Source organism: Pristis pectinata, chromosome 8 (assembly GCF_009764475.1).
Source record: "Pristis pectinata isolate sPriPec2 chromosome 8, sPriPec2.1.pri, whole genome shotgun sequence".
NCBI classification, from domain to species: Eukaryota; Metazoa; Chordata; class Chondrichthyes; order Rhinopristiformes; family Pristidae; genus Pristis; species Pristis pectinata.
Window position 1 is genome coordinate 77,795,347 of NC_067412.1, and position 22,868 is coordinate 77,818,214.

Genomic DNA, 22,868 nt, shown 5'->3' on the forward strand with positions numbered 1-22,868 from the left:
CAGGCCAGTTAGCATTTATGGAGAGGGAAACATTTCAGGCTGATGACTTTTTATTTGATAAGAAATCAAGCCCAAAACATTGACATTGTTTCTCTCTCCATAGATGCCTCCTGACTCTCTGAGTGTCTTCTGCTTTATTTCAGTTTCTAGCATTTGTCAGGAGCAAACAGAAGCCCAGTGCAAACCACGAAGGGAATGCATCATAACCCAAATTACCCACCTACTCGTTCCATCAAGCACCTCCTGCCCCACTTGTGGTAGAATCTGCAGGTTCTGCATTGGCCTCATCAGCCACTTCATAACCCAAACCCAGGAGGACTGCCAAAAAAAAGAGAAAGAAGTAGAAAGAGAAGAAGGTGAAGACTGGAAACTCAAACTGAATCTTTCTCTCCATTGCCTAAAGACAGAATCATCAATTATAGCTAATGGAGTTAATAAGATCACTTAGCTGAACACAGAGAATAAAACCTGGTTCCTCTCATAGCCAGGCCTATACACACTAGGATTTGAGAGGAACTAATTCAAAGTTTCCAGTTCCTGCATGTTGTATTGGCCTTTGCCCAATGGTAGCATTTTGTTCCCAGTCAGAAGGTTGTGGATACAATCCAAAGATATAAGACAGAATTTAGTAGATAACTTAGCCAAGTCTTGAGGGAGGGCTGCACTCTCAAAAATGTTGTCTTTCAGATAAGACATGAGATTGAAGCCTTGTCTGCTCTCTCAGCTGGATGTAAAAGATTCCTTTCACTACTTGAAGAAGAATGGCAGAGTTCTTTGGTGCCTTGCTAATTATTCTTCAACCAACATCATTAAAAGCACAGCTTACCAGTTCATGGGGCTTTCCATGTTCAAACTGATTGATGCAATTCCCTACAGTCCAATGGCATAATATAATTGGTTTTGGTACCACAGGCTAGAAGGGGGATAAATAATCAACCAAGGTTCCTACTGTTGTTCATTGGATATTTTTGTATAGGGATTGATTATCAGATGAAGAGTAAGATTTGATTGTGATATCCACTATACTCAAATACACTCACTGCACAGTTTCATGCAGGCTATTGGTTGAAGTACTGAATGGATGTCAATTTCCATAGAATCACACAACATTGGTAATCAGCGCCTTAAATGGATGGAGATTGTGAAAAAAAGATCAGAAGTATTCAATGCAACTTTATTAACATCATGCAAAGAGTAATTAATGCAATTACATTTCAGATATTGCTGTGGAGACAAAACCTCGAATATATTTAAAATTTTAGATATTCTATATTTTTGATTCTACAATGGAAAAACATAGGCTTTTTAATATGGTAACTCAGATAAACATCTTTTTACTTGCCTTCCTCATTTCCTGGCAAATTCTCAATGGCAGTGCTAATAGCAACAGGTATGTGATGAATAATTGGTGACTATTATGAAGCGTTTTCTCCCAAACCGGGAGAGCCAGGAACTACCCAATCCATTTGTGCCAGTCAATGGAAAGATGCAGATCCAATGTGGTCACAGTGGGTGCACCAGAAGTTATCAATATGTGTGCTAATCATACAGGCAGGTGGGTGCTGGATTAATGACCCAAATAGAACTTTTATTTATTCTTCATTTTAGCACACTTTATGTGTCATTAACCTGGACCTTATCTCTTCATATCAAATATCATACCTTTTGGTTTAATCTAACAATCTTTTGCTAAGCTGAATTTAAATAGACTTCTTATCTTAAATATACCAACTCTATGTAACTCATCATCTAATTAACATAGAATGTTTATTTCACACTAGAGTTATGCATGTGCGTACACATTTATACATAAATATGCAGGTAATGGAGCCTTGTCAGTTGTGTGCTTGTATCTCCAAGCCTTGCTCAGCCCTGGAGAATGTTCAGTTGCTTTTCAGCTCTGCACTTGGGGTATTTGACAAACTGACACTGTTTTGAATTGAGTGTCTGAATTCAGCTTGTCAAATACACTCAGTGTAGAAGCTGTGATCACTTGGATGGGAAGCTACTGTGAATTCATCTTTGGTTCCTTTGCACCTGAAATAAACAGACAAACCCTGTAAAATGGAGCTCCAATTATTATTCTGTCCAACCTTAGAGAAAAATAAATGCAAATTGAATAAAGAGAACATCAATGGATTCTTCTTCTGCTGTGGGCACTGGGGATTTTACATATTGATCTACCAGTACAGCACACATGTCTTCTCGCTTAAACTGCAATTGCAACACAAGTATAGAAGTATTTTAAATTTCATCAACCTTTTAACATCTTTTTATGTGGGATCTGAATCATTGGTTCGTTATTTCTCTTCCAAAAGGAAGGAAATGTCAGCTAGAATGGAAGGAATGACCAAAGGCTTTTTAGCTGTTACAGAGACTTCAGAGAATTCATAATATTATTTAGAATAATTTATAAGAACTTTTACAGCTTTTGTATCATGTAGATGTTAATGTCCCAATTAACTAATTCTTGTGTTTCCAAAAGATATCAGAAATGTTACGTTATCCTGTTTTTTTCCCTTTTTTATTAAAATATAGTATATTATGTAAAAAATATTAAAATCTTGTAAATTTAGTCTAATCATTGCAATGGTTAAGCCCAAGTAATATTCTGCATGTGCCAATCCTAGGTTGACTTTCCACCCATTGTCAGGCTCTTCCCCCAACGTTGATTTTGTAGAGGATTGAATGAAATTTCCCTAGGTGGTAAGACTTAACTTCTACACCTTGTTTCCTATTTTTAGTGAATCTGTGATATAATAAATACGTTTCCATCTTAATTGAACCATAAAATGCATTTATAAGATTAGTTTTAAGGCCATTGCATATTGGTGGAGACTGTATCCAGCCTGCATTGTGCTCGGCCTGGGAATGCCTGATCCTGATATTTGGAATTTTCCATGATCCAGTAGAAATATTTCTCACCCCATAAAACATTAACTTCAGAGAAGGGTCGTACATTTAAAGAAAGTTAAATTAATTTTTCAAACAATTGTTGATAATTATATTTTGATTTATGACTTAAAGAAAACATTTTTGAAATAATCATTAAGTTCATACCTCCTTGACTGTGGCCAACAGTCAAACCTACCAGAAGGCAGCACCTGCTTCACCTTTCGTGTCCAATGTGGCGATGATAAAGACAAGGAGACAACTGACTAGTAATGAGGCAAACACTTTGCAACTTCTCCAATATTATTGGCTCTCTGAAATACAGAAGGCTGGTCATATCGAACCCATAAATCCCCTGCAGGAAACTCAGAATGAGGAAGATAATTTTGAGGTTTTGCTTGCAGGAAATATCTGTATGAGAAGTGACAAGATGACAAGGCTTATTGTGAAACTTGCAGCTGAAAGAGTTTAATGTTAAAAGTTGTATATCTTCTTAGGGTTTTAAAGCTGTCTTCACAACTTGGTGTAGATTTTTTCTGAAACTTTTCTCATCTTAAAATAAATAGCAAAGGAGAGGAATTTAATATTTCCTGCATGTTTCCATAATAGGCAAGCAGATACTTCTGAACACTGCTGTGTGTTTGTGTATTGCTACTCTTTAAAGGCACTTTGGTTATATCTACTCAAGACTTTTTTTGACATTTTTTTAATCCTCTTTCCTAAACTTGCACGGTCTTTCCCAAATATCACATAAAAGGCAACAGGACTTGGTCAAATTGCCCACACTTCATAAGCATGGACAAGTGGCTGTCAGCAGGCATTCAACTGTACAGGATATCAGAGCCAAATGCAAGCCTATGCATATCCAACAACACAACAATAGTGACGGGGAGTGGAAACCTCGACTTATTCTCCTTTGCTTAGCCCAGTTGTAGCATGTCATTGCAACTCTATCTGAGATCAGCTAACTTAGTACAAGTCGAGGCAATCTTACTACCATCTGCTCTCTTAAAATAGCAAGCTTTGCAAAACCATTTTTTCTGATAACTTGCAGGCGGCAATCAGAAAATAAAGCTGATGACTTCTTCACACCTTCTCAGTTATCGGATGAGACTTGCTTGTTGTTCAACTAACATGGAGGTGAATACGAACCTTCATTGGGTAAAGCCCAAAATTGGATTGGCCTTCAGGAGATCTTACTTGTTTTTGCTGAAGTTTCATTGAACTGCTGTTGGTACACTGTGAATGTCAAACACAACACTACCATAGCCAACCCATTGTGAGAAGGGTGGAGGCAATCTGGAGATGGTGGGTTGGGTAGTGGGGACCTCACGTATACTGACAGCAATCTGGAATTAGTGTCTGAGGCAAGGATGAATGGTTTGCAGATCCTCCTTTGGTCTTCTACTTCAGCTGTTTGCTGCCTGTTACGAATGTGCAGAGCACCCACAGCACATACTCTGCATGTTTGCATCTGTAAATTGCAATCAGGCTCTACAATCCAAGTCTTTGATTAGATGTTTGACCAGATTCCTGCATTATTGTAAGTAGCTGGGCTGCTACTCATTAACAGGCCCTCATCCCACACCACCACCCTCAATTATTCCATTTGGGCCTTAGGTATCAGAGTGATTTTCCTCTAACTGAGCAATCTTACTGAAGGTGGCAGCCAGATAACCTGGTCTAATGTAAATATAAATGTCACTTGCATGCAGTTCAGAATACCTTCGGAGGTCATGCCTGTGTTTGAAATTTGGGGCAGGGCAGAAGGAACTTAATTCTGCATTTCTCTGACCTGGGAGTTACTGAGATGACCCTGGGTTCCTGTAATGGAAAGTGTTCTATTTCACAGAATATATGTCCTTATCCTTAATTGGCAGAACATTTGTAAGTTTAAAACAATTTTAAAAGATCATTGTTACTATAACTTCTCCTCTAAATGCTGCACATTATGGGGTGGATTTGGGCAGTCAGTAAATTAGTGTTCCTGAGTACACAGAAAAAACTGTAATAGTATTCCTCCTCCTCAAGACTGCTTCTATAGGACTCCAAAAGCTTGTTCTAATAAGTCTAAATGGACAGGATTAGTCCCACTACCCCGTTCCCTCCACCTCTGCTTAATACCTACTTCAAATGCTTAACCCTACTTCAGAGGAGGAAGTTATTTTGTATGTTGCTGCTTTGCTTATGTGATAATCTCTTCAGTACTTTGGGATCTGAGTGAGCACATTTGATGGTACATTTACTGAGAAGCATTTAAAAGAGGCTGGAAAGCATTTCAGGGAGAAGGGAATAGACGGTGATACTGATATCTTTAGATAAAGAAAGATGGGTGAAAGTTTGAATGAAACATAAATACCCATATGGAGTGGTTGGGCCAAATGGGCTGCTTCGGTGACTGTATATTGTACGCGATTACTATGCTACTGTTTTTGCATTCCAGACAAGTAGTTCACAATAGGAATATCTTTATTTTGAAGAAGAGAGGAAGAAACGGGTAAGAAGGTAATGTGATCCTCAGGCACCCCGGAACCATTGCTTTCCTACTTATAGGTACCTTTTCGCATGGATCTACAGACAAAGAAGGTCTCCCTGATGCATCTCAACAACATTGGATGGATGCAGAACGAGATACAATGATCCAGGCAAGGCTGCAGCTGATTGCCAGGACAATTCATAAAAGTAGAGAACTTTCAACAGGTTGTTTCATCAAATAACATCAGTTTCTCAGGCAAGATCCTCACATGATCTTCTCTTTCTAAGGTTTCTACCATGGTCCTTCAAAAGACAAAAGTTTATATTTTCTTATTCATTATCCAGTTTCCAAATGTTGAAATCAACCACAACCCATTACCTTGTGCACTTTTTACACAACAAGAAAGATCTCCCTCTCGGCAATTATTTTTGCTGGTGAGATGAGTGCTACCACCAAGATCAGTTCCCAAGGCTGCGAATGAATGCATGCATGGATGTTTTGGCAGCAAATGCAACAGTTTGGGTGCAAGTTGGAAATATTCCAGAAATGAATGAAAGGAAACGTGCAACTTAAGAGAATGTGGTGTAGAGAACCAAGGTCAGGCAATAACTGACAAGGGAACGTGCAACCACCACACGTAAAAGGAGAACAACTAGGGAGATGGTGGATATTAAAGCCAGATTCAGAGAAAATGACTGGTTAAAGTAAAAAAGGAAAACTTATAACCTTGCACTGTTGAGAAGGTTCACAATGCTAAATAAATGCACAGCAGCAGCCTAACAATCAGTGGTACCACCACAAAGTAGAGTTAGATGTTATTGGCATATGTTATAGAGTCATATAGCATGGAAACAGGTCCTTCACCCCCTGAATCCACACTGATCATCTAGCAACCATTCACAATAATCCCTCACTAATCCCATTTTATTCTCCCCACAATTCCTTCACCTCCAAAGAAGATAACATTTATGAGCCATGTTTCAGTTTCTGGCTTTGGATCTGGATGGGAGCATTTTGTTTACCAGATTGTGGCCATATTTTGTGTTGTCTGCTACAGTCAGCTAATAAAACACAGACAAGAAATTAAACTCAGAAGCTTGTACAGACTACTGCATGAATGTCCGAGTCTTGGGTTGTTGATGAGCCAACCCATTGTCAGGAAGATCAAACATAAAAGGATGCAGACCAGGTCAGAGAAACATAACTCAAAATATTTCTAATAATTTTACACGTATTTCTGCAGTTTTACTTATATGCATATTTATCATACATTCTTTTTCATGGAAAACATCTCTTAGAAACAAACTTGAACTATGTGAGTTAATGATACATAACAAAAAGAGAGTTATTTCAACATTCTGCCGTGGGTTGCAAAGTCATAGTCAAAGGGAAGTAACAGCATGAATTTAACCACTACTGAGCACTTCTTGTGTGTTGATAAATGAAGTTGCTCAAGATCAGCCGTTAATATTTGTCCACTCTGTACATGCAAGATAACGGATACCTCTGCCATGGATTAGCAGATTATTAATACTTTTTAGTCACTATGGAGCACAAATTAAATTATTAAAACCTGATGAAGAGCCCTCTAAAAGCAGAAAACAATTTTTGGCAACTCATAAACTGCTTAGAACATGACCAACCACGGAAATTAAGTTTAATTCTGTTTTTGGACTTCTACAATTTATTTTTGCAATCACTTTCTACAATTAAGTCTACTTTAAGAAAAGTGACAACCCAAATAATTTGCCTGTGATGTCTGAAAAATGGTAACTTCACTGAAACTGTAATGGAAGCTCTACATATGGTCTGTAGGTAATTGTTGTACTCAATATTCCATCCCTTGCATTACAGGGAAAAATTAAAAGTTTATAATGTGCACTTTTGCAGTTAATTACGTATTAGAAATTTTGAAGGACATATACACTGCAGGTTTTAGATTTATTGATGGAAGATGAGTTGTTCTCTTGTAGAAAGATTAAATTTTAAGTATTATTTTATTTGTCTTGGCTATCTAGCCTTTTACTGCTATGAAGGCAGCTTGAGTATCACTCCTGAGTATTTCATAGAACTTTATATATCTCTGGTAGAATATGACACAGCCAGTTGCTGCACCAATAACACTCAAGAAGCTTGATACCAACCAGGACAAAACAGCCCACTTGATTAGCAACCCATTCACCCATTTAAACATCCACTACCTCTACCTCCACCATAGCATGACTGAAGTGTGTACCATCTACAAACTGCACTGCAGTTACTTGCCAGCTTATATTAATTCTGATGAATGACAACAGAATGAGTTGTTAGATCCTCATTTATTGGAAGTGTGTGGTGATCTGGCATTTGTGTGACATGCATGCTATTTGTCACAAGTCTGATTGTTGTATTTTGCAGATCGGTAGTGTAGGGGGCAGGCATGGTAGTGAAGCGGCTAGTGTAACGCTATTACAGCGCCTGCGACCTGGGTTCAATTCCGGCTACTGTCTGTAAGGAATCTGTACGTTCTCCCCGTGACTACATGGGTTTTCTCCGGGTGCTCCAGTTTCCTCCCACATTCCAAAGACGCACAGGTTAGGAGCTGTGGTCATTGGCACTGGAAACGTGGCGACACTTGCGGGCTGGCCCCAGAATATTCTGTGCAAAGATGCATTTCACTGTGTGTTTCAATGTACATGTGACTAATAAAGAAACCTTATCTTATCTAATTGACCTCCAACAAACATGGTTACCTTCAGCCAGTACTGAGATTTAGTTTTGCCAGGACTCCTTGACACTACACTGTTATATAATACCTTGATTTCAAGAGCAGTCACCTCAGCAATTCAGCTGGTTTATCCACGTTTTTTCTATAAAGAGTCCCAGAGCTGAGTGGCAGAACCCAGCTGTGCATTACTGATCAGCTTATTGGTGAAGAAATGCCAATTTATAGCACTGCTGGGCAACTTGCTGTTGAATGAGGGTAGGATGATGGGGTGGTAATTAAATGGACTGGAGTTATCTTCGTTTTTATGGGATGAAATAAAGTAGATTATTTTCACTTTTTTGGCTCGATATCAATGTTGTACTGGTAATGATATAGCTTGGCTAGGAATGTGTCTAGTTTTTGAGCACTGCAGCTGGTGTGTTGTCAGACCCTTTGCAGTATTTAACTATGTATTGGGAGCATATGGAGTAAATTGAATTGGCTGGTGTATTGGTGAAATCTTAAGAGGACATCCAATTAAATCATCCACTCTGCACCTCTGGCTAAGATATTTGCAAATGTTTTAACTCTGCCTTTTGAACTCAGAAATTGGGCTTTGACATAATTGAGGATGAAGATGTTTATGGAGCCTTTTCCTCCTCCTGCTTCAGTGAGCTAAATTAGTGCTGAATGGTGTTGAGCTGTTTAATTATCCAACACCATCAAGCACTAATCTAATACACTGATTATGAGATCATTTAACCTTGTCCACAGAACGTGTTGTAACTTCACCAGGTTGGCATTCAATTTTCAGTTTTCCCATGGGTTGCTTCTGAAATGCTCTTCACATTGCATGAGGATTGGTCCCCTGGTTCAATGATAAATGTAGGGTAAGGAAAATTCTAGATATTAAGGTCACAGATTGTGGTGGAATGCATTTCTGCTGTGCTGATGTTATTGGTGCCTCTTTGGTGCTCAGCTTTGACCTGTGAGATCAATTCTGAATCCTTCCCATTTAGCATAGTGGTAGTAGTGTCACACAACATGATGGAGGTTGTCTGTGGCTTGGTCTTCACAAGGACTATGTGGTATTCATTCCAATTTGGTCTGTCATGGAGTGCAGCCAGATGGATGAGGACATGATCAAGTAGGTCCATCTCTCCTTTTGGTTCTGGCACTAACTGCTGCAGATCTAATTAGGCAGTTATATCCTTTAGGAGTTGCCCAGTTTAATCAATGGTGATGCTTCTTGGCCAGTCTTGATGATAAAAATTGAAGTCTCCTAGCCTGAGTAATTTTGGTGCCTTGCTGGCCTCAGGGTTTTTTTTTAAGATCTTTGACATGGAGTTGAATCAATTCAACAACTGTGACAGGGTAGTACAATACTTGACTCGTCTGTGGCACAGTTCTCTTAATTCTGTCACATCGTCACATAGCTGTGAGGAGAATCAACTGGTGGGAGAGCACCACTCTCATTCCAGAATCTGATGACTAAGTTGTTGCAGGGTTTTTGTTGCATTTTATTTTTATTATATTTTGTTGTGGCTGGATAAAGTAAAATAGTTAAATAAAATATTTACTTAAAAATAAAAACAATGCGTACATCTTGTTGTGAACTCTTGATGTTAACATTACTATATTAGCTATAAATTATGTAATTTATCAATAAAATTCATATTAATATGTTAAAAGTTTACAGTGAAGTTTAGAGTGAAGACAATTCTAAAATTAATCTTCCTTCTAGTGAGATTCTTAACTTCTGTGAAATGAGTAATAACTTGTAAGTCAACCACAAAGCCTACAGTTCAGAGCTGTGAAAATGTGTTTGGAGAGGACTCTAACCATAATGAAATGCTGCAGTACATGAGTCAAGAGAATAAGCCTTTATTTGCATTTTATTTTATTGCCATTTTATTCTTTTCCCCTTTAGAGAGTGTTGTGAAAGAAGAACATGAGATAATAGAACTGAAGAAGATGAGCCCTCAGACTTTGGCCTTCACTCCTCAGTAGCCATTGTCTGTTTTGTGGGAAACGGATGAGAGTGATCCAGAGTTACGGGCAGGGAGTTTTATCACTGCTCAAAAGTGGGGAATTTTACAAAATGGAGCTGAGATATTATAGTCAGGTCTGCAGTCAGGATGTATTCCACTCACAAACAACCAACATTAAAGGGTTCAGGCGGTTGAGCTATAAAGCTAGTTTTGTAGCCTTTTCACATAAAAAAAGACCAAGCTTCAGAACTCAGCGTGCTACAAGGAACCAAATGGCTTTTATCTGAACTGTGAGTTGACGGAAGTGCTGGAGGAACTATTCACACAGAGGCACAGACAGGATGGACTTTACACTACCCCAAGAAAATAAGAGTGCAATCAGACCACACAATGACATGTGTTTGTTTAAATCTAATGGTCTGTCTTTTTTCTCTGAACCCCTGTGGGTCTGGCTGTCCACAAGACCTACAAATCCAGGGAGAAGTAACAGTCATGGTTCCACAAAGTCTGGATTCATCCCCAAGAAGCAGTGGGATTAGAAAGGGAAGGAAAAACAGAGAGCCATGCTGCAATTACCAACTGGCCAAAGATCTGGAGAGGGATTTGGATCAGAATTTTGCACGTCTGCTTATTTGCCCATCAGTTGCAGTAGGTTTGGGATCAAACCACTAGGTAAACCTGGAATAATTTGTGAAGATTAGGTTCGGCCTTTAAGGAGTTAGTTCTGGCTGAAGCAACTTACTGGGAGCAACAGGAAGGAGACGCCACTGTTCCAGAGGGGAACAAAGTCACGGTGCCAGCTCTACCTTACTGGTATCCCCGTTGGAACCAGTCAGGCAAAGTTTTCCACTTTTTGTCTTCCTTCATTCCCGAGAAGATATTCCTTGCCCAGGCTGAGGTTGCAGATCCACCATGGAAATTGAGCACAAAGTGTTTGATGATTAAGAAGGAAGGGCAGAGAAGCAACTAGCATCAGATGTGGTAAAGAGGAAAACTATCATGAATAAGAAAACGAAAGAGAGAATTTGGACTTGAGTTCACTGTTGAATTCCTGGCCCATGTTACATTGCCCAATTCCTTTCAAATTTACTTTTTGAATCACTTGCTTCTTTAATTGTTAGCTGGAAACCTTGGGGATTGAACTGAAGGATTTAGTTACAGGATAAAGAAAAAAATTGCATTGTAAGAATAAAGAAAACTTGAGTAAAGAGCATTTTCTGAATTCCTTCACCATCACAAAGATTTTATTTTGTTTAATTAATAGCGAGCTCTAATCCTGTCAAGCCACTAAGTTCTTCCTACCTTGACTCTATCCTTTCTTCTTTGATTCATTCCCTTCCCACTTATATCTATGACACACTGATGCCCTTTGTCACTTTGAACGTTTCATACTCCCTGGTCCCAATCCCTTTATACTTTGATCCCAAATCAGGATGGTCCGAGGGCCCTCTGCTTGTTCTTGGAGCAGAGGTCCAACCAGATTCCCTCCACCAAAACATTGGCTGAACTTATTCTCACATTGAACAACTTCTTCAACTCCACTCACTTCCTCGAGATCAAGGTGTAGCTGTGGGCACTTGCATGGGCCCAAGCTATGCCTCTCTTTTTATGGCATATGTGGAACAGTCTTTGTTACAGTCCTATGTGGGCCCACTCCCTCAACTCTTGTTCTGGTACATCACTGAGTGCATTGGTACTGCCTCCTGTACTCATATGGACCTCGACAATTTCAGTACTGTTGTCGCTAATTTCCACCCTCTTCTCACTTAACATGTTCAATCTCTACACCTTCCCTTCCTTTTCTGGGTCTGTCGGTCTCCATCTCAGGAGAGAGGCTGGCTATTAACATCCATTACAAGCCTACTGACTCCCACAGATATCTCAACTACTCTTTATCCCACTCTGCCTCCTATAAGGACTCTATTCCATTCACCCAGTTGCTCCATCTCTGTCATATTTGCTCTGATGACGATACTTTCTGTACAGGTGTCTATGAACATCCCTTCTTTCTGAACCATGTATTCCACTCTACCACTGTTAACAAAGCCCTTCACTGCATCTCATCTATTTCTTGTGCCTCTGCTCTCACTCCCTCTCCTCTGGGACAACAAGGATAGAGTTCCCCTCGTCCTTACCTTTCACCTCATCAGCCTCCACGTTCAACAGATCAGTCTCCACAACGTCCCTTCACCTTCAAAAAGATTCCATCAGCAGGCACATCTTCCCCTCTTTTCCCATTTTACCATTTTTCAGGACCATTCCCTTTGCGACTCCCTGAAACAGTGTTCCATAATGTTTCCTTTCTATCTCATTGTGTCTTCCATAGATCTTCCACAGACCACCATGCAGACCTCCCACCAAGTATGCCACGCTGCATGTTCTGCAGCCAAAGAATCACTCACATGCGTTTGTACTCAGGTTAAACAGGTACATAGTTATTTGATTGATCTTCAGCTGCAGGGGAGAGAGGGCCCATTCAGCTTTCCACAATCCATAGATCATGAGATCACAAGATATAGGAACAGAATTAGACCATTTGGCCCGTCAAGTCTGCTCAGCCATTCAATGATGGCTGATTTTTTTCAACACCATTCTCCTGCCTTCTGCCTGTAACCCCCTTATCAATCAAGAACCTATCAATCTCTGTCTTAACTTGGCCTCCACAGCCCTTTATGACAACAAATTCCACAGAATTTGTTGAAGAAATTCTGGCTGAAGAAATTCCTCCACATCTCAGTTTTAAAGGGACATCTCTTTATTCTGAGGCTGTGCCCTCAGATCCTAGACTCTTCTATTAATGGAAGCATCCTCTCCAGATCCACTCTCTCCAGACTTTTCTGTATCCAGTAGGTTTCAATAAGATCCCGCCTCATCCTTCTGAACTCCATTGAGTACAGGCCCAGTGACATCAAATGCTCCTCATATGTTAAACTTTCATTCCAGGGATCATTCTTGTGAACCTCCTCTGGACCCTCTCCAATGCCAGCACATACTTCCTTAGATATGGGGCCCAAGATTGCTCACAATATTCCAAATATGGTCTGACCAACACCTTATAAAGCATCAGCAGTACATCCTTCCTTTTATATTCCAGTCCTCTCGAAATGAATGCTAACATTGCATTTGCTTTCTTTACTACTGACTCAACCTGCATTAACCTTTAAGGAATCCTGCACTAAGACCCCCAAGTCCCTTTGCACCACTGATTTCTGAAGTTTATCCCCATTTAAAAAATAACCTACACTTTTATTCTTCTTACCAAATTGCACAACCTCACACTTTCCTACACTGTATTCCACCTGCCACTTCTTTGCCCAATCTCCCAACCTGCCCAAGTCCTTCTGCAGACTCCCTGCCTCCGCCACGCTATCTGTCCCTCCACCTATCTGGGTATCATCTGCAAACTTGGCCAAAATGCCATCACTTCCTTCATCCAGATCATTAAGGTATAAAGTGAAAAGTTGTGGTCCCAAACCCTGGGGAGCTCCACTAGTTACCGGGAGCCATCCTGAAAGGCATCCCTTTATCCCTACTCTTGCCGATCTTCTATCACAGTTTCTCTTTGATGGTACAGAAGTCATTATTATACACAAATTAAGACAAGATAACACGGCATCTCAAATGTGTAAAAACTTTATCATCATTGAACCAAACTGATATCAGAAGATGCATCAGTAGTCAGAACATCACACCCTCTTCATGATCAACTCATGAGAAGACATTTTGCTTCTATTGGATCTGGTGGTCACATGATCAGGCCTCACAACCTAGGTATGTCTTTTTCCTATCCCAGAACCTTGGCTACCATAACAACAACCTGGAAGTCAGGACTGTTGTTGTGGAGACAGCCCTGAATCTGACTCCTGGTGGTGACAAATTTATCTCTAGAGGATGTTGGTGTGCATTATTTCTTATATCATGCAGATGGTATTTTGTACATCTCTGACCCTACTACCAGTAATAGTGTTGTCCTTCGCTTTTCGTCTGTTGTCACATTGCACAATTCTCTGTTTTCTCCTGGGACCTGGATAACATTACTTGTTCTCAGGGACATCTCCACCCATTCCATGTATGGAATAAATGGTTGTGATCTCTCATACTTATCCATCTCACCAACATGTCTGTCACAACCACAGCCTGCCTTCATTATCACTCCACCATCATCATCTGGAGAAACTCTTGCACTTGGCTATTGCCCTGATGCATCAATATCCCATCCTTGTTGTCAATGTAGCGCCTGTGGGCTCTTCTATATTGCTTTTGACAAGACAGTTAAACAGGAGACAGCTATAACCAAACATACTTTATTGATGGTAAACTATACTCAATTAATAGCAGTGTTTGATACAGCAATGTATAAGAAGTCATACATTGTTGGACTGTACGCACTTTATGCATAGTTACAGTGGTCCACATGGTTCTTAAAGGTTCTTACAGCTATTAGACTACAGGAGTCTGAACATCTGTTACATTTCATGCTATTTAAAGGCACCTGTCACCTCCTAAAATAAAGATGCATTTTGGCTTCAGACAACTACTTGAATTGACAGGCTGAGGAATTTTAGGGGACCTCTCCCCATTCCACTTTCTCAGATGCAGTCTTGTTGAAAGAAGGGCAAGCTTTTCCCACAAATGTAATAGGGTGGGTCATTGGGGGAGGTACATGCAAAACAATGTCTGTATCCACGACAGTCATCTCAAGGACAAGCTGCAGTGCAGAATAATTTTTAATGATTTGACCAGGGTTACTGAGGTAAAACTTTTCCCATCACAATCTGCATCACTCTAATCAGTGCAGCACTCATAATTAGGACATAATTCATAACTAGGATGGAAATCTGAAAGCAAATAGAAAATAGATTTTGTTTTTTTGTTCTAATTTTGTTCTTTTTTGTATAGTTTATGTTTAATTTATGTTTTTCTTGTGAATGTTATATCCCTAATGCTGTGTGCCTGTGATGTTGCTGCAAGTAAGTATTTCATTGCACCTGTGCATACGTGTACCTGTGCATATGGCAATAAACTAGACTTTGAAAATGCTGGAAACACTCAGCTGGTTAGGCAGCATCTGTTGAAAGAAAAATATTAAAGTTGCAGGACTGAGTCCCTTCACTATGGCGAAGATTCAGGGACTGAAATGTTAACTGTGTCTCTTTTCACAGTGCTGGCTGACCTGCTGAGTTTTCTGGCATTTTCTGTTTTTTTTCACTCATCACTAAGGTCACCTTTAGTTTCTAACATCACAATCTTCACCTCCTATTCTTCTCATTATTCCCGTCTTCACCTCTAACCTCCAACATCCTTCACATGCCAGAAACATAATCCTGCAATTCTCCAAGGATTTCACTCAGCTATATTCTGTCTCCTTTTTTGAAAGACAAGCTCATGAACAATAGCAGGAAAATGAAGTGTGCTGCAGGACAGTGATGTCACTGCTCCCTAGACAATGGAATACAAAAGTCACTGCACATATTCCTTGAACTCTGCAATTTTCAGAGACAGATCAGGCACTGAGGAGCTTAGCCTTACTTGGTAAAACCTGAAAACAAAAATACTCAGGCGGATATACTGCAAGAACAAACTTCAACATTAAAGAGAATTAGCAATTCTTTTTTAGATCAACACATTGCACTTCATTTTCCTTTGCATTGCATCAGAAATGGAAAAAGCAAAAAAAAAACTATTTAAGATACTTAAGAAAATGGATCACTAATCACACATCATGTAAGATACTTGAGTTGGGACAGAAAAAGGCTCTGAATCCACAAAAACAGCAAGAAATACTTCAGCAAATTTTAGTACTAAGTAATCTCAAGGGAATTCTTTTTTTTATTAGTCCTTCTGTTTTCTATTCTATTTTCTACTCTTTCCTTTTTATGAAATCAGTTGGAAGTTTGGGAGACTGTCTTTTGCTCCTCTGGGAAACATGTTTTGCTCTTAAGGAATGTTCCCATGCAGGAGTTTTTGACACCAGTCATGGGAATGTGGTGTTTGGAGACGGCAAACATGGCAAAGACAAGCAACCAATACAATTGGTAGAGTTCGAGTATGGAACTATTTGAGATTTTACAGCAGCAGGTCTGGAAACATAAAACTCAAAGCATTTTTGCTAATTGTTCCAAAGTAACATGCATTTCTTTCCTGTTGTTACATCTGCTTTGAATAAATTTACTTAATTCAGTCTAAAGTGAAGCATCTTCAGTTTTTTATGCATCAAATTGGATGCTTCAGTTAATTAATCAGAGAAAATGTGATTTATAATTTATGTTGTAAAGGAAGTTGAGCCTTCTGTCTCTAAACTCAAGATTTCTTCACCTTCTGCTCAGTGTTCACCTCTTCCTCCTAGTAAATCCCTCTGAGACTGTGCTACTTAAGGAGAATTCCAAGGTGCTCATATAGCAATTCAAGTGAAAAGGAACTGGGTCTCTGGTTCTCCTGTGATCATTCACACAATTGGAGGCAGGAGCATACTCACAAATTGCCTGTGTTCATGTCATTCCTATAACTGCCCCGTGCAATCTTTGCAAGTGCAATGAACGGGCTGGAGATTTGTGAAAGCTGAAGCTCCTAAAGGACAGTAATTTTTTTTCAGCTGTGTTGAGCAATAGTCACAAAATATGAGATGACAAATGTAAAACCTTTATCTCTTAGTAGATACATATGAGACTGATGGAATGATTTTCTGTGCCACAATGTCCAGCAAGCAGATCATGTATTGAATTAGCACCATATACCATGCCATGGGTTCTAAGAGCAGGTAAGAAAGGCATTCTCAGTGGGTAAGGGTGGCTTCAGTTTAATTCTTTAAGTCAAATCCATAGTACGTGATGCCTCAAACAAAATACCCTGATCCTTGTGCAGCATTAGTGACAGGCTCTTGAATCATTCTTGTGCACTTCCCCTTCTCACGTCCAAGCTGAACTTTGCAGCTGGCACTTAAAATACTCCAAATATTACAGTGAACAGTTCTTTGTTGTGCCATTTTAAGTTCTTTTTAGTGAACAGCAAAGTGCTCAATTATCTCAACCCAACTTTAGTTAATATAGAAATAGAAAGAAATACTTGCCTTTCCACAAGCTCAATGCATCTTAAAGCGCTTTACAGCCAATGAAGTACTTTTTGAAGTGTAGTCACTTGCATGGTGCAGAAAACATTAAAACAAGTTTCAGATGTTTTACATTCAAAATTGAACTGTGCATATTTTCCTCTAGTTGTTAAGTATACTCACATCAACATTATTGCTCATATTAGGGAAAAAAATATTCATGACAGGACAAAGTAAGGATGTAATACTACAATCAAGCCACAGTGTGGAGCACAAGAATGCATTTAGTAACACTCATAAAATTGAAAACTTGCATTCTGGCACCATATTCAAAACATTCACATAGTTTTGTATTGAAGTTAGGGAGAGATAAATGTACATTGGCTTCCTGTAAATAACTCGACATGGTCACACAGAGCCATGTTTTATCTTAAAGTAAGAGGAGTATTATATTCTGTACTGATCTGGAACTCCATAACACTGTGAAAATAAACAAATGGCTTTAAGAAAGAAACAGTTTGCATTCTTATAGCATTTTTTTATGACATCAGGAGTGATGAAGCAATTTTGCAATTCATTCAATGTTGTGATGTAGGAAAGGCAGCAGACAGAAAGGTACATAAACAGCAATATTGTTCAGGACACTGGAACACATTTCCTTCTCTCCTGTGTATAGTGCCGTTGAATTGTTTATATTTGCCTTGAAGATCAGAGTTAATGTCTCATGCACTTGGGTATGGGTTGAAATTCAATTTGCACCCAAAACAGCGACTATATGAATTAAAATAAACACAGAAAAAGCTGGAAATACTCAGCAATACCAATGAAACACCATTAACCTGAAAGCTTCTTTTTGTTTCTCTCTCTCTAGAGGTTACCTGACTGCTGAGCACTCCCAGCATTTTCTGATCTTATTTCAGATTTCAAGCATCACAGTATTTTTGTTTCGCTTTGTGAATGGGATGATCTGGGGTACAAGCATGAGATATACGTGTGCTTGTTATTTATTTGATTGTGTGGAGAATTGTCAGTGCTGCCTGTGCTGTTTATTGGTAGATGGGATCAGGGAAGTGGTGGGGTTTGTGAAAATGGAGGCAGCAAACAATGCCATTTCATGAGGGGACTCACATTCAGGCTGGGTTAAACATGATTTTACAAGATCACACCCTGAACAAGTTCTACATGAACACGTGATTTTGCACACCATTGTAAAGACCTTTGTGGAATATCTGAGCAGGAGGAAGGAGCTGCTTTGTTCAGTTGACAGTCAAAGGTTACAAGCTTGGCATAAATGGATACAGATGAATGACAGATCAATGCAAAGAATAGAATACTAACAACCTGGCTGCAGCTCAGAGAAAAGTGTATGTTGTGCCAAGGGCATAGTTATTGAAGAAAGGTGCCACTCCTCAGGAAGAACAAAGGTTTTATTTTAACTTACACAGTTTCAGTGATCTGGATATTGATGGCAAAGTCAGTATTTATTACCCATCCTGAATAGTCCTTGAGAAAGTGGTGGTAAGCTATCTTCTTGAAGCACTGCAGTTCTTGATGAAAGTATTACTATAATGTCGTTGGGTGGACAGTTCCAGGATTTAGACTCAGCAATGAAGAAGGATGGTGTACAACTAGGAGGTTGTCTTCAGGTTCCGATGCACCTGAAGCATTTGTCCTTCTTGATTGTAAGTTCAGGGGTTTGGGAGATGCCGTTGGGATAGCCTAGGTGAATAACTTCAGAGCATTTTGTTGATAATACATGCTGCAGTCACTGTGGGTTGGTGGTGGAGGGAACAAATGTTCAGTGTGGTGGTAGGATGTCAGTGAAACAAGCTACTTTGTCCTGGATGGTGTCAGGTTCAAATGGGAGAAGAGTTATATAACCTGATGTGGATTTGAGGTAATTGACAAAAGAACCAGAGCAAGATTTTACACAATGAATTGCTATGAGCTGGAATGCATTGCGTGCAGGATTGGTGAAAGAACTTTAGTAATAACTTTCAAATGGAGAAGAGAAGCAGGGAAGAAGCAAAGAGACCAATTCGATAGCTCTTTCTGAGATAGCACAAACAGGATGGATTGAATAGCCTCCTTCAGTGCTGTATTCATTGGCCAGGTCCAGTCCAGGTTAGTTGCAGCAGATTGTGACATGAAATTTAGAGGTCTGATTCTAGTTTATGGTTTGATGCAAAAAATTAAAAGGTGATTTGAATTTCTCCCACAATATCTGAAGTTTTATCAGAAACACCCATTAAGTTATTCACTGCTCTTATAAAGTCATCAAACTTAGAAAGTGAGAAATTGGTTCCTTCTGCGGACTCAGAGTGTAAAAGTACTGACTGTTGTAATCATGGGCTACACAGATGAGAAGGTTTCAGGTTTGGTTGCTGGTCACAGGTTAGGTGATAAAATTAACTTTAATGTCACTAGGCTGAGCCATCTGTTTTTTATTACCACCAAATGACCCTTGATGGAATGAGTGCATGTTGATCTGAGGTCTGGATCTGGTTCGGCATGATATTTTGCTTGACTGAACAGCTCACTAACAGTGACCATGAAATTGTACCCTATCATCTTCTGGAAAGATTAATTAAAAAACACCATTTCCAAGGCCAGTATACCTCATCTGACACTAAATTGGGTCTGACAACATCATAACTTCCTTATCTTTGTATTCAAAGTCTGCTGAGATAATTGATCTCTTTTCTCATGGATAATGATTGCCTGGAAATGGTATTAACAAAGTAGTACAAGCCTGTGTTGGCGAGAGCTGGGCTGAGTAAGTGAGACTTGCTGTCCGAAAGGTCGTGGGTTTGTTGATACAGAACTGAATGACTCGGAGTAGACTGGGTCAGCAGCTCAACCACCCAAAGAGAACCGACTCAGCAAGAGAAAAAATAAAACTGACCTCTATCTAATGTTTAGACCTTGCAAGCGAAAGCCAATGATAATAAATGTAATCCATGTTACTTAATGAATAGCATTCTTTAAATTAAATGAAAACAGCTGAATCTTGTTAATAGAAGAACTGAATACTTGCAATAAACAGTTAGTGATCATGTACATAGATCATTTTATGTGCTGTATTAATGCAAAGGAGTCCACAACAACTCTCATGGATATTTAATTGTGTGGAGGAATTGAGGTACCTTGGAGTGTATGTCTACAGATCATGGAGTCATAGATAGTCATAGAGTTGTACAGCACAGAAATGGGCCCTTCGGCCCAACTCGTCCATGCCAAGCATGATGCCTACCTATGCTAATCCCATTTGTCCACATTAGGCCCATATCCCTCTACTCCTTTTCTATCCAAGTACCTGTGCAAATGCCTTTTAAATCTTGTAAGTGAATCTGCCTCTACCACTTCCTCTGGCAGCTCATTCCATATAACCACCACTCTCTGTTTGAAAGACTTGCCTCTTGGATCTTGCTTAAATTTCTCCTCTCTCACCTTCAACCCATGTCCTTTAGTTTTAGACTCCCCCATCCTCTGACTATCTACCCTATCTATGCCCCTCATAATTTTATAAACCTCTGTAAAGTCACCCTTCAGCCTCATAAATTCCTGTGAAAATCCCCCCTAAACCCAACCTACCCAATCTCTCCTTATAAGTAAAGTCCTCCATTCCAAGTAACATCCTGGTGAATCTCTTCTGCACTCTTTCTAATGCTACCACATCTTTAGGGCAGCCTGATCTGTACACAATACTCCCCAGCACGGTTTTACCAATACTTTGTGCAGCTACAACGTGACATCCAAACTCTTGTACTCAATGCTTCGGCCTATGCCAGCAAGCATATCATATACCTTCCTCACTACCCTATCCACTTGTGTTGCCATTTTCAGGGAGCTATGAACTTGTACCTCAAGGTCCCTCTGTACATCAACACTTCTGAGGTTGCTACCTTTACTGATCCTTATGAAAACAGGTCAGTGCAATAGGGTGATTAAAAAGGTATCCTGGATGCTTTCCTATGTTAGCTGCGACTTAGAATACAAGAGCAGGGAGATTGTACTGGAATTGTATATAATAGTGGTTAGGCTATAGTACTGCATGCAGTTCTAGTTACCACATTACAAGATAAATACGGAGAGGAGGTTTACGAGATGTTCCCAAGACTAGGAAATTGTAGCTGTGAAGAGAGATTGCATAGGTTAAGCTTGTTTCTTGGATCAGAAGCTGCTTGAGGTGTATGAAATTCTGGGTGGTCTAGATAGAGTAAGTGGGAAGGACATATTTCTCTTAGCAGAAGGTCAACACTCCAGGGTCATAGATTTAAAGCAATTGGTAAAAGGAGGAGAAGGAAGATGAGGAAAACATTTTTTTACCTAGAGGCTGGTAGGGGTTTGGGACAGCCTGAAATCTGTATAGCAGAAGCCATCATCACACTTAAACAGTAGATTTGACTTGAAGATCCATGACCTCTAGGCTACAAAGAAGGTGGAATTAGGCCAAGCGGCTTTTTCGACTGACACAAACACAGTGGACTGAGTGGGTTACCCTTATGTCATAAATTTTCTGTGATTCAGTCATTCTATAACAGAGACCGACAGTGCCACCTTGCTGTTGGGTGTTGGCCAGGCCATCTCCACTGTGTCGGCAAGCTGTTAGTTCTCAAACAGGCCGGTCCTCGGGAAGTGGATGAGATGTAACACTGAGGCAGCAGTTCAATGTTACGTGAGAAGCCGGTTGCAGGGGGAAAAGGGAAGTCTGGCTGCAGGCCAGAAGACTTTTCAGGGATAGTGTGTACATGGTCCTTCAAGTCCTGGGATTCATTCCTATTTAAATATGTTGATGCTTTAATGTATCCTTCAACCATTTCACCAGTTAATATTCTTCTCTTAAGAAACCCACTGATGTTGATCAAAAGCATAATTATGCTAAATGTCCTCGAGCAGCTGTTGATCACTCAAGGGTAAAACATGCAGCCCCATTATCAGACAACAATGGTGACCATTGAAGCCCTCCATCTCTCCATCAACCGTACGTCCTGTTACTCGCCTATCCTGTCTCTCTCCCCGCCATTTCTGTCTTGCACTACTCACTCTCCTGCCAGTCACTCTTCTACCCTGTCACTCACCTATCCCTTACCAGATCTGTGACTCCCTTTCCTTATCGCTCACCTATCTCAGCTCCGACCCCATCACTCACCTATCCATCCTTCTCCTGCTTTGTCACTCTACTCTGCTCTTGCACCCTGCAGCTCTAAGACACCCATGTGAGGATGTATTTACTGAACAATTAAATGTGTTAGATTAAGGAAATCTTAATCCTTGCTCATTTAGGAAAGGCAAAATACAAATCAACCTTTAATCAGCCTCTGCTTGATAATGGGGTAGAGGGTAATTGGTGGACAAAAATACTTTGTTCTAAGCATTTGGTACATTTGGTACACATGGAAATAAATGGTGACAAAGTGAAGTTTTAAATTACTAATACTCTCCCTGGTTACTTCAACCCATTGTTGGATGTTAACTAGAAAGTGTGGTAAAATTCTATTTCTGTCAACAAGCAAGATGCTGGGAAGGGACTTAGCAGGTCAGGCAGCATCTGTGGAGGGAAATGGATAGTCGAGACCCAAAACATACAGAAGACTGTCCATTTCCCACCACAGATGCTGCCTTACTTGCTGGGTTCCTCCTGCAACTTGTTTGTTGCTTCAGATCTCAGCATCTGCCGTCTCTTGAGTTTCCTTTCTATTTCTGTCACTCTCCTGCCCTGTCACTGACAGACACAACACCCTGGTGACCTATAATGCACAAACTGTCCACAAATTG

General features: G+C 39.9%; 1 long non-coding RNA gene across 1 annotated transcript; it reads right to left on the reverse strand.

Moving 5' to 3' along the window:
• Positions 1-1,153: 1,153 nt before the first annotated feature.
• Positions 1,154-3,180, reverse strand: LOC127573641 (uncharacterized). The gene is made up of 2 exons (XR_007956792.1): positions 3,061-3,180; positions 1,154-2,037 (listed from the first exon to the last, which is right to left on the reverse strand). It is a non-coding gene; the product is annotated as an uncharacterized LOC127573641 (long non-coding RNA).
• Between the last annotated feature and the right edge of the window lie 19,688 nt (positions 3,181-22,868).